Here is a 14,047-nt window from a genome sequence, read left to right as displayed (position 1 = left end):
AACTCCTCATGCTTTGGAGGGCAATATGTGTGAGCAGGGGTTGGACTAGACGACCTGCAAGGTCCCTTCCAACTCTGTTCCTGTTACTGATGTCTTCCTTCTCACCATCTATAGTTGCAACTTTTTTCTTCCCTCTTCCTGGTCTGGATTTTATTTAATTATTTATTTAGCATATGGTAATGTTACATTAGCCAGGGTGCTACAATGCTAACACAGAATAGTAGTTTGGCTGCTTAAGATGGCTAGTCCTGTTTGGTTCACACTTGTGCACTTTCCAAGGTGTGCCATAGGGGATGAGCTACTTCAGTGGGTCTCTGGCAGTGTCGTCTGGGACTCTCTCCCTCCATCAAAGCCACCTTGTAAACAGGTGTTGCACCTGGAAAGATCCCACACCATCAGGATTCTAACCATCCACACGATGCACTACAAATTGGTACCCGTTTATCTACTTGCATATAACATGCTTTTGAGCTGATAGGTGGGCAGAAGCTGAGGTAAGTGATGGGAGCTCATCCCGCCATGCAGTGCTAGGGCTTGAAGCACTGGAGCAAGGACCATCTCCGCTGAGCCATTGCGCCCCTGGTCTAGACGAGAATTTGTCAAATATTCACTTTCTTCATGCCAGGCTGCAGCTGCTAAAATAGAGCTCTTGATTTTTTTTTTTTTAAAAAAAGTGTTGATCCTCTTTTTGATATATTAGTACATTCCTGAAGCCACCCTCTCTCTCCCATCAAGATATTAATCAAAGCCAGATCTGTTTGGCTTCGACCAAACTACTCGCAATCTGTGCCATATTGCATTCGGTCCTGTTTTCTGTTCTGTTTGTTCTTTAAAGGATTAGACCATGTGCAAATATGCTTTTTATTTTTGCTTCCTTTATTTTCTTTTCTTTTCTAAATTGGCCCACACCCTCTTGCTGACTTTAGCAGCTGAGATCACACAGATGAACCAGGGAAGCCTTTTTCCTGCCATCAATTTTGATGCCAGAAAATTCTGCCCTGTTTAATTTCTTCATTATGAGGCTGCTGCGGAGGTGAACAAAGCAAAGCCAGGAAACCTACTAATGGCTGTCCCACTGTTGGAGGCATTTATATGCTGCCCTTTGCAATATTTATCTCAGGTCAGGTTTACTGTGCGAATTAAAGCAATGCATAACAAACTACTGCTAGATATGCAGAATAAAATAATCTAGGTAGTTACTTGATAAATTTCTTTCTTTCTCCTTGCTATGTCTGATACTGGTAGCTGTAAATGTTTCTGTATGCAATGTTGATTGATGTGCAAATACATAATCTCAGAATAATTATTGACACACTATTGGGTAAACAAGCCATTGGTGCACTGTGTTGGTCAAAGAAGCAGAAAGAATAAGGATGTGGTAGATCAACCCGGAAGCCCGTGTTCCATGGAAGTGTGTTTTTGAATCTTTTCAGGAGTCCTTTGGCACTTCTTTCTGGAAAGTATATCTGATAAACATAAAAAGGCACTGATAAAATAAAGTGGGATTGACCATTATACTAAATACATTAGAGCAAATATGACTCTCAGTTTGCCTCAGTTTTCAGTATACAGATAGTCCTTGACCTACAACCATTAGTCACTGTTCGAGGTTATAACAACACTAAAAAAAAGTAACTTATGACTGGTTTTCATGCTTATGACCATTGCAGCATCCCCCCCCCATAGTCACATGATCAAAATTTGGACGCTTGGCAACTCGCATGCATTTATGAGAGTTGCACTGTCCTGGGGTCATGTGATCACCATTTGTAATCTTCCCAGCTGGATTTGGACACGCAAAGTCAATGGGGGAAGCCAGATTCGCTTAATGACCGCATGATTCACTTAACAACTTCAGTGATTTGCTTAACAACCATGGTAAAAAAAGGTTGTAAAATGGGGCAAAACTCACTTAACAACTGTCTTGCTTAGCAGTGGAAATTTTGGGTTCAAGTTGAAGGCGATCTTTAGTCTACAGACAATTTATAAAAAAATAAGTCGATCACCCTCCGTGCTTGGTAATGGAGGCAACAAGACCAGTGTTTCTCAACCTTGGCAATTTGAAGATGTGTGGATTTCAACTCCCAGAATTCCACAGCCAGCACACTTGCCAGCCAATGACTATCGACTCCTGCTGAAACCTATCTTGGAAATTCTCCTTCCTCCACAAAAATCAGACAATAAAAGGACATTATTAATTAAATGAATAGTTACTGATCAAAATTAATTGCCTATGAAATAAGCTCTGCCATTTACAAAATAAATTGATGCGGGTGTTTGTAGCAACTGTTCCCGCTTATAAATAAACCTTTCAGATCCTACGTGTACATATTTTCCCATTAAAAAGCAAGCAAAGGGGGGGGAGGGAGGAAAAAAGTTGAAAAGAACGTAAGAGAAAGTATTAGCAACATTGGGAAAGGAGGGAAAAGGAAAAATAGGGCTAGAAACCAAAGATGAAGCAGGGAAAAAGTTAACATTATTTAAGTGTTAAATTTACTGGGCAAAAAAATACACTCAAGCAGCAGCCAAGACTTAATCTTTGAAGGTTTTTGCAGCATCCAAATCTACAGCCATTTGCCCCACTTAGGCCTTTTGTTTTCAACAGATTCTTATATTTCTTCTCAACTAATGTGTTGCGTCCTTGGCGGGAAAACAGACACGAGAAGCAGCTGGAGTTCTCAGTTTCTTTTATTCAGCGTTCAGCTTACAGGAAGATGGCTTCAGCCTCGCCCAAACGCCTCGCAGCCTCTTATATAGGCAACTCCCGGGTAAATGGGTTACTTTTCCCGCGCCAGCACCCGCGCATGCGCACGGCGCTGGCGACAGCCTGTCTGGTCCCGGGCAGCTTTGCACCTGCCCGGGACTGCCTGCAAACGCCCGAGCCGTTTGCAAAGGCTCGGGACATAACACCCCTTTCCCCCGGGCTAAAACTACTACCAACATACAACATTTATTTTATATGACATTTTGCTCCCCAGTGCTCCCACTGTTTACTGGCCTTTGCCTTGCCAGCAATGTTATGTAGTCTTCTAGGTACTTAGGAGATTTCTTTGCTCTCTGTGACCTTCTTAGCTGTGGGTTACTGGCATAAGTCCCCTGACTGGAGGGAGGCGTGAGCCTGTTCTCTCTATTGTGCCCTGGTGTCTTCCAAGGACTGTGCCCCGATGCCTGGCCTGCTTGCTTGCCCACCGGGCTCGTCAGGCCAGGGCTTCTGTTGCTTTGTGACCTGGTTGACCTACCTAGCTGTAGACCCTCAGGCCCCTTGAAGTGATAGCCACTGCTGGGCGTCTCTGTAGAACCTCCTAGGTCAGTCCAAGACCTGTCAGGAGGCTGTCCATTCCCTGAACCCCATTCTGTGCTCGGGCTCGTGTGGGTTTCTGTACTTTCCCAAAACTCAGGTGTTCCCTGATTTGTGCTAGGGGTGTTGTAGTCGGGACTTGGCTCCTCGACTAGCTCTGTGTATGTTTGACCCCCTGTAGGATTTGGGGTAAGGTCAGGCCAACTTTGGGGATTGTGTGCCAGCTCTCTTGCGGGGAATGATTGGTTGGGATGCCCCCGGGTATCCTCCGTGACTGGAGTGCTGTGTGACGTGTGTGGAACGTGAGTATGCCCCCGGGGTGACTCCCTGGCTGGAGTAGGCGTGGATGCCTGGTAGTTAGGTAAGCTCATGGAATTCTTGTTCGGAGCTCTCGCGGAACCCTGGGATGGGCCGTTTGTGGCTCCCTCAGTGGAGATGGGCAGTAACTCTTGCCCTTCCCTTTGCTCCAAAGGGTCCCCCTCCCCCCCTGGAAAAGACCCAGGAGTCTCAGCAGAAAAGTCTCGCCTAGAGCGAAGTTGGTCGATGTGCCGACGTAGGACACGACCGTTGTCCAGGGCAACCTCGTAGGAGAGAGGACCTGTGATCCTGGACACAGAAGCGGGGACCCATGTATGACCAGGCCCGTAATTGCGAGCCCAAACCGGGGCACCCACAAGTAGTCGTCTAGGTGCCCTAGGATGTGAGGTAGATGAAGGCAGTCTGTCCGGATGCAACCGGTCAAGTCTAGTAGTAAGTTGGCGCCCCCAACGAAGTTCAGCTGGACTTCTCCCTGTAGAAGTGGACGGTGTGGTGCGATAAGAAAGGAGAAAGTCAGCCAACCTGTGATGCCAGTCCCTGTAGGTGAGTCTCTTCAAGGCGTCCTTTGCGATGCGCACCATGCGTTCAGCCATACCGTTGGTGGACGGGTGAAAAGGCGCAGACGTGGCATGACGAATCAGGTTTGCCTGTAAGAAAGCTTGGAATTCGGAGGAGGTGAATTGAGGGCCGTTGTCGGACACATGACATCTGGCAGCCCGTGTGCAGCAAAAATCCCCCTCAGTACCTGAATAGTCTTTGCAGTGGTGGTGGATGAGACAGGCACAACCTCAAGCCATTTTGAATGGCTGTCAACAAGGACCAAGAAGAACTGGCCCTGAAAGGGCCCAGCGTAGTCAATGTGCACCCTAGACCATGGGGACTGTGTTTCCTCCCATCTATGCACAGGAGCTTGGGGCATCTCTGGGCGAGATCGTTGGCACAGGTGGCATGCGTGCACCTTAGCCTCAATATCTTTATCTAAACCAGGCCACCACAAGTGGCTTCGTGCAAGAGCCTTCATACGGACAATGCCAGGATGACCCTCGTGGAGGGATTCTAAGACCCTAGTCCTCATTGAGGTGGGAATGACAACTCTGTTTCCCCAAAGCAGACAACCCTGAGAAAGGGACAGTTCGTTTCTTTTGGACCAGAAACTCTGAAACTCAGGACTAGGGCAGTGCTCAGGCCACCCGGACAGGACCCAGGAGCGGACACGTGAAAGTGTGTGATCTGTACCTGTTTCAGCGGTAACATCCCTGGGAGGGAGCTCGGGCAAGGCTTGGATTGATAGAATGTTGACAGCTGGCGCGGGGTCAGCTTCTACTACTGGCAGAGGCAACCTACTGAGGCCATCAGCATGGCCCATTTCTTTCCCAGGCTTGTGGAGTAATGAAAAATCATATGCAGACAAAAAAATAGACCACCTAAGCATTCTAGGGGAAATGATGTGGGGAGTCTGCTTACGTGTGGTAAACAGTCCCAGCAGAGGCTTATGGTCAGTGAAGACCGTGAAATGCCTGCCATATAGAAAATCGTGGAATTTTTTAATTCCAGCAACAACAGCCAGAGCCTCCCTGTCTATCTGAGCGTAGTTGCGCTCGGCAGAAGACAGTGTTCTGGAGTAGTATGCAATAGGAACCTGAGTTCCATCAGACCTGAGGTGACTCAGGACAGCTCCAACCCCGTAGGGGGATGCATCACAAGCGATGCACACAGGAAGAGACTCGTTGAAATGTGCAAGAACACTGTTAGAAGTGAGCAAGGCCTTGACTTCTTTAAAGCAAGCCTCATGTGCTTGTGACCACAGCCACACAGCTTGTTTGTCTAGTAGCCTGTGAAGAGGCTCAGCTACACTAGCTTTATGTGGAAGAAAAGAATTGTAGAAATTCAGGAGGCCTAGGAAGGCCTGAAGTTCGGCCTTAGACTTTGGCCTGGGTGCTTGTAAAATAGCAGTTAGTTTGGATTCAGCAGGATGAATCCCAGCAGCATCAATTTTGAATCCCAGAAATTCAGTAGAAGGCACCCCGATCTTGCATTTGTCTTTTCTGAGCTTGAGGCCTGATTCCCTGAATCTTAACAGGACAGCCCTAAGTCTTTCAGCTAGAATGTGTGTGGAGTCTCCTGCAATCAAGACATCGTCAAAGTAGGGGCAGACCCCTGGTATACCTCGTAGTGTGTTTTCCATTACGCTTTGGAAAATCCCAGGAGCGACATTTACTCCAAACTGTAGCCTTTTTACTTTAAAGGCTCCCCTGTGGGTCACAATGGTCTGAGCTATGGCAGCATCATCATCAACAGGCAGCTGTTGATATGCTTGAGCTAGGTCAAGCTTTGCAAAAACACGCCCCCCCTTGAGAGAGGCCAGGATGTGACTGACCACAGGAACAGGATAGGCATGTTGCTGCAATGCCTTATTGAGTGTGCATTTGTAATCAGCACAAATGCGAATGTCCCCATTTGCCTTTAGAGGCGTGACAATGGGGGTCTCCCACGGGCTGGAATCAACAGGTTCTAGGATTCCCTGTTGGATTAGTTTGTCTAGTTCAGTGTCAATCTTACTTTTTAAAGCAAAAGGGACCCTTCTTGCTTTAATCCTAATGGGAGTGACAGTGGGGTCTAGCTTTAAGGACACAGGTGGTCCTTTGAATGTGCCCAGCTGGGGGCTGAAAACATCTGCAAATTCTTTGCAGACTTCCTGTAGGTCGAGTGTTTGTAAGCTGTTGAGTCCTGTGACGTGTATCCCCAGGGCCTCAAACCAATCGAGTCCTATGAGACTCGTTCGTTCACCCCCTACTACTAATAAGTCTAGTGGACCTTCAAAACTCTTGTATTGCACGTTAAGGGTGGCCTCCCCCTTAACACACACTCTTGAGTTCTGAAAATCTGTTAATACAATATCAGAAGGCCTTAACTTGGCCTTAGACCCACTACTGGAACAAATCTTCCTAAATGTATGCAATGAAATGATGGACAGGGCAGACCCTGTGTCTAGTTCCATAGATAATGGAACCCCTTGTAGCTTCACGTTGAGTGACAGCTTTTTCTTCATGGGCTTGTGTGTGCCTGTTCTACAGATGCTTCTTCGCGAAGCGCAAAAACCTACCCTATTCTGGCTGGGGAATCTGGTACCTTTCAGGCGTTCTTCTTGGGGTTGTGCCTTTCGTCGGCTCAGACACACAGCTGCAATATGCCCTTGTTTGCCGCATGCCCGACAGGTAGCGGAGCGGAACTTGCAGTCGGTTCTCCTGTGGCGACCTCCACAGCCGATGCACTTGAGCGGAGCCGAAGAGCTTCCCTTCTGGTTCTCTTCCTTCGCGGGGTGTAGACGGTCGACTTCCTCGTCCGGATCCTCCTCGGAGTTTCGTCGGACGTCTTCCTGGTGCACGGACGCACCCTCTGCACTGTTTCTGATCGGCCGCATGTTTTTTGATGGCGCCGCCTGCTGCTTCTTCTGCGGTGACTTCCCTTAAGGCGTCTTGGAAGGATAATTCTTCCTTGGCAAAAAGTCTCTGTTGTAGCTCTCGATGCCTTAGCCCGCACACGAATCGGTCCCTCAGTCGTTCCTCGAGTTCCTTGAACTCGCAGGGCTTGGCGGCCTTCCGTAGCGCGGCGATGTATTCCTTGGCTGTTTCACCGGACCGTTGATCCCTCTGCTCGAAGGTGTGGCGCCATGAGATAACGGACACCTTGGGGTGGAAGTGCTCTTTCAGCAGCTTCTTCAGGTCTGCGTAGCTTACAGACTCGACTGGAACAGGTGCTGCAAGATTTTCTGCGATTTCGAAGGCGTCTTGGCCGCAAACGCAAAGCAGGGTGGCGGCCTTCAAGCTATCTTCCCTCACTTGGTTTGCCTTGAAGTAGTTCTCCATTCTGGATACGTAGGACTCCCACCGCTCTGGATGTGAGACGTCGAATTCCGAAAGCCTTCCGATTTTCGCCATCTTCGGATCTTCAGGAGACGGGTCTATCAGCCAGCCTACCCCCGAATGCGCACCGGATTGGCGGGCAGCTGCCGAGTCGACGCCGTTCCTCTTTCGCCGCTCAGGACTCCTTGGGTAAGCTTACACTTCTTCCTTTCCAGGTAGTGCAAGGCATCCCATCCTCGTCGCCAGTGTTGAGTCCGTGGCGGGAAAACAGACACGAGAAGCAGCTGGAGTTCTCAGTTTCTTTTATTCAGCGTTCAGCTTACAGGAAGATGGCTTCAGCCTCGCCCAAACGCCTCGCAGCCTCTTATATAGGCAACTCCCGGGTAAATGGGTTACTTTTCCCGCGCCAGCACCCGCGCATGCGCACGGCGCTGGCGACAGCCTGTCTGGTCCCGGGCAGCTTTGCACCTGCCCGGGACTGCCTGCAAACGCCCGAGCCGTTTGCAAAGGCTCGGGACATAACATAATGTATGATATACTCCATTTCCCTTTCCCATTTGTCTTCCGATAGGTAAATGCTTTTTTTTTTTTCACAGACTTCTAATCTGCTTCAGTGCTACAGGCAGGCAAGCCACATGATATAAATCCAGGACTGTGTTTGGACATCAGTGATAGCTAAACTTTTGGATGCTTTCCTATGAATACTTATGTCATAGCATTTATACTGTAATCCTAAATGTATACAAGACTATTCAAAGATGTATCACACAAATTTAATCGTTCCTCCAGGATGTAACCTCCGAGCTGTGTTAGGACTCATGATTACAGCAACATACATCCTTTATTATAAAGAGCAGTACTTCATTTTGGAAAAGCAACCCTTTGGATTTATTTATTTTTCAAAAGCTCACTTTTATCCTTCATTTGATCATTTTTACAATACAAATAGTACCACTTAGTGAACAGTCTTTCACATTTATGTGAAAAATAGGGAAACTGAATGGTCATTTAAAAATACATTTACATGTCCTGTTTGGTTTTAGATATTTTTATTGGAATATGCACTTTTGTAAAGTTTGTCTTGGTTTTGCTCTTGAATTTTTCTTCATAAAGCAAAATTATAAACATAAGCAATATTTTTTTAATCTTCATAAGTCTCTTTGAGATTTGCCTCTTTTGGGTTTTTGTTTTTTTAAAAAATTTCCAAGATAATATGGTTAGTGTAAAGGTAATCCTTGACTTATGACCACAGTTGAGCCCAAAATTTTTGTTGCTAAGCGAGACCTTAAGTGAGTTTTGCCCCATTTTACAACCTTTCTTGCCACAGTTATTCAGAGAATCACTGCAATTGTTAAGTTAGTAACATAATTGTTAAGTGAATTTGCCTTCCCCGTTGAATTTGCTTGTCAGAAGGTCACAAAAAGTGATCACATAACCCTGGGACCCAGCAACTATCCTAAATATGGGCCAATTGCCAAGCATCTGAATTTTGATCACGTGACCATGGGGACACTTCAACAGTCATAAGTGTGAAAAATGATCATGAGACACCATTTTCATTGCTGTTGTAACTTTGAATGGTCACTAAATAAATGGTTATAATTTGAGGACTACTTGATAAGTCACCCGTTGCTTTTATTAACAGGAAAAACTAGGATGTAGGATTGCGGCCTAAATCTACTCCTTTTCACATGACTGTTGCCTAAAGTACTTGGTTTTTTACAGTCAGGCTAACTGCTTTAGCGGCCCTTCTAGCTAGTGAGAGTCAATTCTTAGTCACGAGCTGCTCTTCTGTATGATTTCCTGAGGAAGAGGCCTCCTCTAATTTTTTCCAATAAGTCAGTTCTCTCATTACTTCCTCATATTGCCCAATGTATCTCTCTTTTGTAAGCTGGAACAATCTTTACATCAGTAAACACTCAGGGGGTCTGCAGGGGGAGAGTCCAGAAAGTCAAGATGGTGGCCATAACTGCAATGCACATTTAAAAAAAAAGCTAGGGCTTTGATGACAAGGTTGTGATCACCATCCTGGCTTGCTAGTTTGGTTTAGTGGTTAGAAATGGGGAGACCCATAAGTTCTAGTCTTGTCTTAGGCACAAAAGCTGGTTAGTGGACCTTGGGCCAGTTCCTCTCTCACCCATAAGAAGAAGGCAGGGGGACGGGAAACCACTTTTCAAAAACCATACCAAAAAAACAGCAGGGACTCATCCAGGCTATTGCCAGGAATCAAGACTGACTTGAAGGCCCAAAAAAGAAAGAAAGAACAGCAATAACACACATACAGGTAACAGTGAAAGAACTGAGAAAGGGGGATTTGGGGACAAGGAAGCCCAGTGGTTTTTTTTTCGATGAACTGCAACCACGAGGGTCTTAAACCCATCTAGGGTTAGCAACAATGCAATCCTCTAGATATCATAGGTTGATAAAGAGGGCTGTGATGTCTAGTGTCATCCAAAGAGCTATAGGTTCCTCACCTCTGAGGTACAGTCTGTCTCAAGTCAAAGAAAGTTTTCACTGTCATCTGTCAATCATGCTAACATAAAAGGGGATTTGGGGGGGATTAACAAAAATTGCTGATATAGTACTATTTTCTTTATTGTTCTAAGACACTGATAGTTTTTATATACACATACTCTAAAACTAACCATGGCCTGCTTAACTATGGTTTCTGAGTAAATCTTAATTGGCAGAACACACTAAGGCAAACAACATTTTCATATCTCCCCTGAGTTCAGCTGAGTACATGCCTTTGTGTAAAATCAAAGAGACCATTCTGATTGTGCCAGAATATAAATGCAAATAAAAAAATAAATGGCAAAAATTCCTCCAAATTATCTCCTGGTGAATACATGGAGATGTCCATGTATATGTCTTGGTCACAATATGGAAGTGGTTTGCCCTGCCTTCCTCCCAGATTTTTATTATTTATATTGTTGTGGTTATGGTTCATCACACAGTCAGCCACATGTTCAGACTGCATTTGGCTTTTTTTGTCCATCTCTTAAGTCCTTCCCAAGGACCTGGGATAGGCAGATTTTGATGTCTGATGGTGTTAAAAATATCATTGCAGGATGCAAGCTGTTCCAGGTAAATCTGCCCTTTGCAATTGACTCATGGTGAATTTGTCAATGCCGGTGGTGTTCAAGTGATGCTCCAATTGTTTTGGGATTGCACCCAAGGCACCTATTACTATTGGTACTCCCTTTGCTTTTGTTTGCCTCAGTTGTTCTATTTCTATTTCAAAGACTTTTTATATTTTGTTATCTTCTCCAGTTCTTTTTCTTCTCTTCTGCTATTGTTATTATTATTTCCCAAGCTAACTTACAGCTTTAAGATTCCTGAGTAGTTTCTCATCCACATATTAACAAGATCTGATCCTACTTTTAAGTCATCAGCCAAGGCTGGCTAACTTAGTGCCATTTGAAGAAGCTTGTGTGTCTTTGATCTTTCCCAAACATTTTGCCTCCTTTTCAGTGCCTCTCTTCTCCATTAGCAAGAAATATGTGTGATAGAAATTTGGAGCCAAGTACTGTAGCACATTCACTTCTTAATTCTTCCCTCTTAACTTTTCAACAAATCCTTTTTTAAAAGCAAAGATCATCCTTTATCTTTTCACATCAATAGCCACTTTTCTGCCCCACTATTTCCCAAAGACAGATTTTGCTAGGTAGGTAGATTTTCTACCACTGATTCCTTGAGAGGAAATCAAATCCTGATTAATTCAAACTTTCCATATACAATCTTGACATTTTCATGCCTGCTAACACTTATCAACAGACAATAGTGATTCATTGTTCATCTGTTGTACCTGGCTATTAGACTTGAGGACATTATGCAACATCTGATTTAAACCATCTCATTTCAGTTTGGAAAATCAGGTCCAATTTGATACGGACATTAAAAATGAATTATCAGATGAGGTCAATCCAATTCCTGCTTTTGAACTTAGTGATTCAATCAATTCAGGGGTTCAGATCAGCTTTCCAGTGCTATAATGATTGTCTGCTTAAGTCCGAGATTCAGTCAAATTGTCATCAAATCACATTTATGAATAGAGCAATCAAACAATATTTCTATTCCATGACAGACTGCCGTAACAGATCTCTTTTATCCCTTGCATTACCTCTCTCGCACCTGCTTCTGATACCCTTGAATTATCCAACATATTTTAGGCCCGCTCTTTTCCCAGCCAAATGTCACCAATATATTTAGTTAACAATTCCCACAACCCACAACCATTCTGCCATTGCTTGCTATCTGTGAATGATATTTCACAGGCCTTTCACATATCTGAGAGTGCTTCACAGTCTCTGGTGCTGCTATTAAGTTTTATGAGAGCTAGAAAAGCATCAGTGGAACATATGCATTGCTTAAAACCTTGTTGGCAGAAGCAGAAATAGCAAAGAGAAGTCCCTATTCAATCACCAAATAGATATGAGACGCTGTTTAAGTTCACATAGCATCCTAGGCTACAGAATGGTGGATTGCAGAAATGCACCCATGATCCTCATCTTGCTTTGGTTTAGGATTCAATGTAATGTACAGACTCAATTTACTTAAGGAAATAAACCCTGACTATGTTCGTCATGAGTTGGTAGATTATACAAACTCAAGGAGGGGGAATATTTGTAACTCATGCAGGGTTGAAATGAGGGGTCTTTGATGCTCTCTGAGCTTGCTTGTTTTCTTGCAGATGTTTAATTACCCTAACTAGATAACATCATCAGTGCTAGTAAGGAGAGCTGTTTGCCAGTTTGTGTGGGTGGGAGCGGTCTTAGGGATTCTTTGGTTGGGCTGTTTACTAATGACTCTTTGGCAATTTCTTGATTGGGGTATTGCTTACTTGATTGCTGGTCTGAAGTTGACCTTTTAGTTAATCTATGCTGATCAGAGTGCTGATTACTGGTGGAGAGATGCTGGAGTCTTTTTCTCTTTTGGGCTAGCTGATTGTCTCTTTTGCATAGCCTATAGATGTTGTCAGTGCTTTTTTTGTAAGAAAAAAGGTGCCGGAACTCACATCTTGTTAATCTTTTATTTAAAAAATTATATATTCAGTTCTTAACATAAATTTAATTTATTGTATTTAAGGCAAATGTTCATAGTCAATTTTACACGAAAAATTAGAAAAAGATTTTCAATTCACCAACAGTTTTTTAAAATAAATACATTATTTACCTTTCGCACATAGTCAATCATTGTACACACACCCACACATGTCAGTTGTGTAACGAAACATAACAGAGCGGTGCCATAAGCTGAGCAGCACCATCACAACTAGAGCGGAGGAAGTACACATACAGTAGACTCGACACACAAAAAGCCCATGTGCACCATTTTAATGATTTTGTCACCAAGCTATTACAACTGACAGGGCAATTCAAGTCCATGAGGACCAAACATCAAATTTTCAAAAATTACTTTTAAAACTTGGAAAATCTGTCCAAAAAGGGTGCCGGAACTCTGTTCTGATGTGTTCTATGACAGAAAAAGCACTGTATGTTGTTAATATCTAGGTTCTGCTGATGGCTGATTTTTCAGAGTGCCAGGCTTCTAAAAATTCCCTGGCATTTTTGGATTTGGCCAAGTCTAGAATGGTCAGATATACAAACCCAGCCTGCCTGCCTTGATTGGGAATAAAAGCACCCTACTTGGGGAAACCCCTATGATCATCATCAGCAGAAGTTGGTGGCTCACCAGTTGCACACTGAGGCTGTTATTACAACCACTTCCCCTCAGGAACGGACACAATGTACTATGTGAGTGACAGGGCATGGAATGAAATGGAAGGGAAAATGCCATCTTTGAAGGGAAGGGTGACGTGTGCCGTAAACTACCAGTGGTGGGCCTTTGGAATGGGTAACATCCCAACTGTTGACTTAAAATGTATGTGCTATCAGCTCCAAATCTGTTAGTGTTTTATTATTTTTGGTTGTTAAATAAATTTTATAAGCTACGGAGAGGAGAGGGGAAGTAGTGGGTTGTAGAAAACAAATGCATCTTCTTCCTCTGTCTCTGGTAACCTCCTTATATAACACAGGGTGGTATGTGTGGAAACTTACAGATCTTCTCCAGCTAGGTTAAATGACTTTTAAATGACTCTTTTCTTTTAATTGACAACTTTTGGTATGTCCTCCCATTCATAGCAAGCAGCATTTTTCCATCAGATCTCCTGTTTTCTTCCAAAGTGTTTGGCATTCCCACCAATGTCACTTTTAAAAGGAGAAAGTGGGATGGCAACAAAATGCTATAATATATCTTCTTCCCATCCACACACACACACAAATATTACTGTTTTGGGTTCCTTCTGAGTGTGGAACCCCATTCTCCCAAAGAAAGTGGGCCATTGGGGTATCTCAGGCCATTAGATATGTTTAATCTGCAAACAACAGATTTCCCAGCCACATGGCAATTCCTTTTTTTTTTTTTTTTTTTGCATTCTTTCCAGTCTAGCATAACATTGGAAAGACATTAGATAAAGGAGCCTGCAACTCTGTCCATCTATTGTTTAAAGTCAGTGTGGTAAATTTCCAAAAATTGGACTGAACGTGACCAAATTGTGAGTAGCGGG

This window comes from Crotalus tigris, unplaced genomic scaffold, assembly GCF_016545835.1.
Source record: "Crotalus tigris isolate CLP2741 ecotype Arizona unplaced genomic scaffold, ASM1654583v1 scf7180000024429.2167931701:2281839, whole genome shotgun sequence".
Lineage (NCBI taxonomy): Eukaryota > Metazoa > Chordata > Lepidosauria > Squamata > Viperidae > Crotalus > Crotalus tigris.
Note: the sequence above shows the minus strand (reverse complement) of the source record.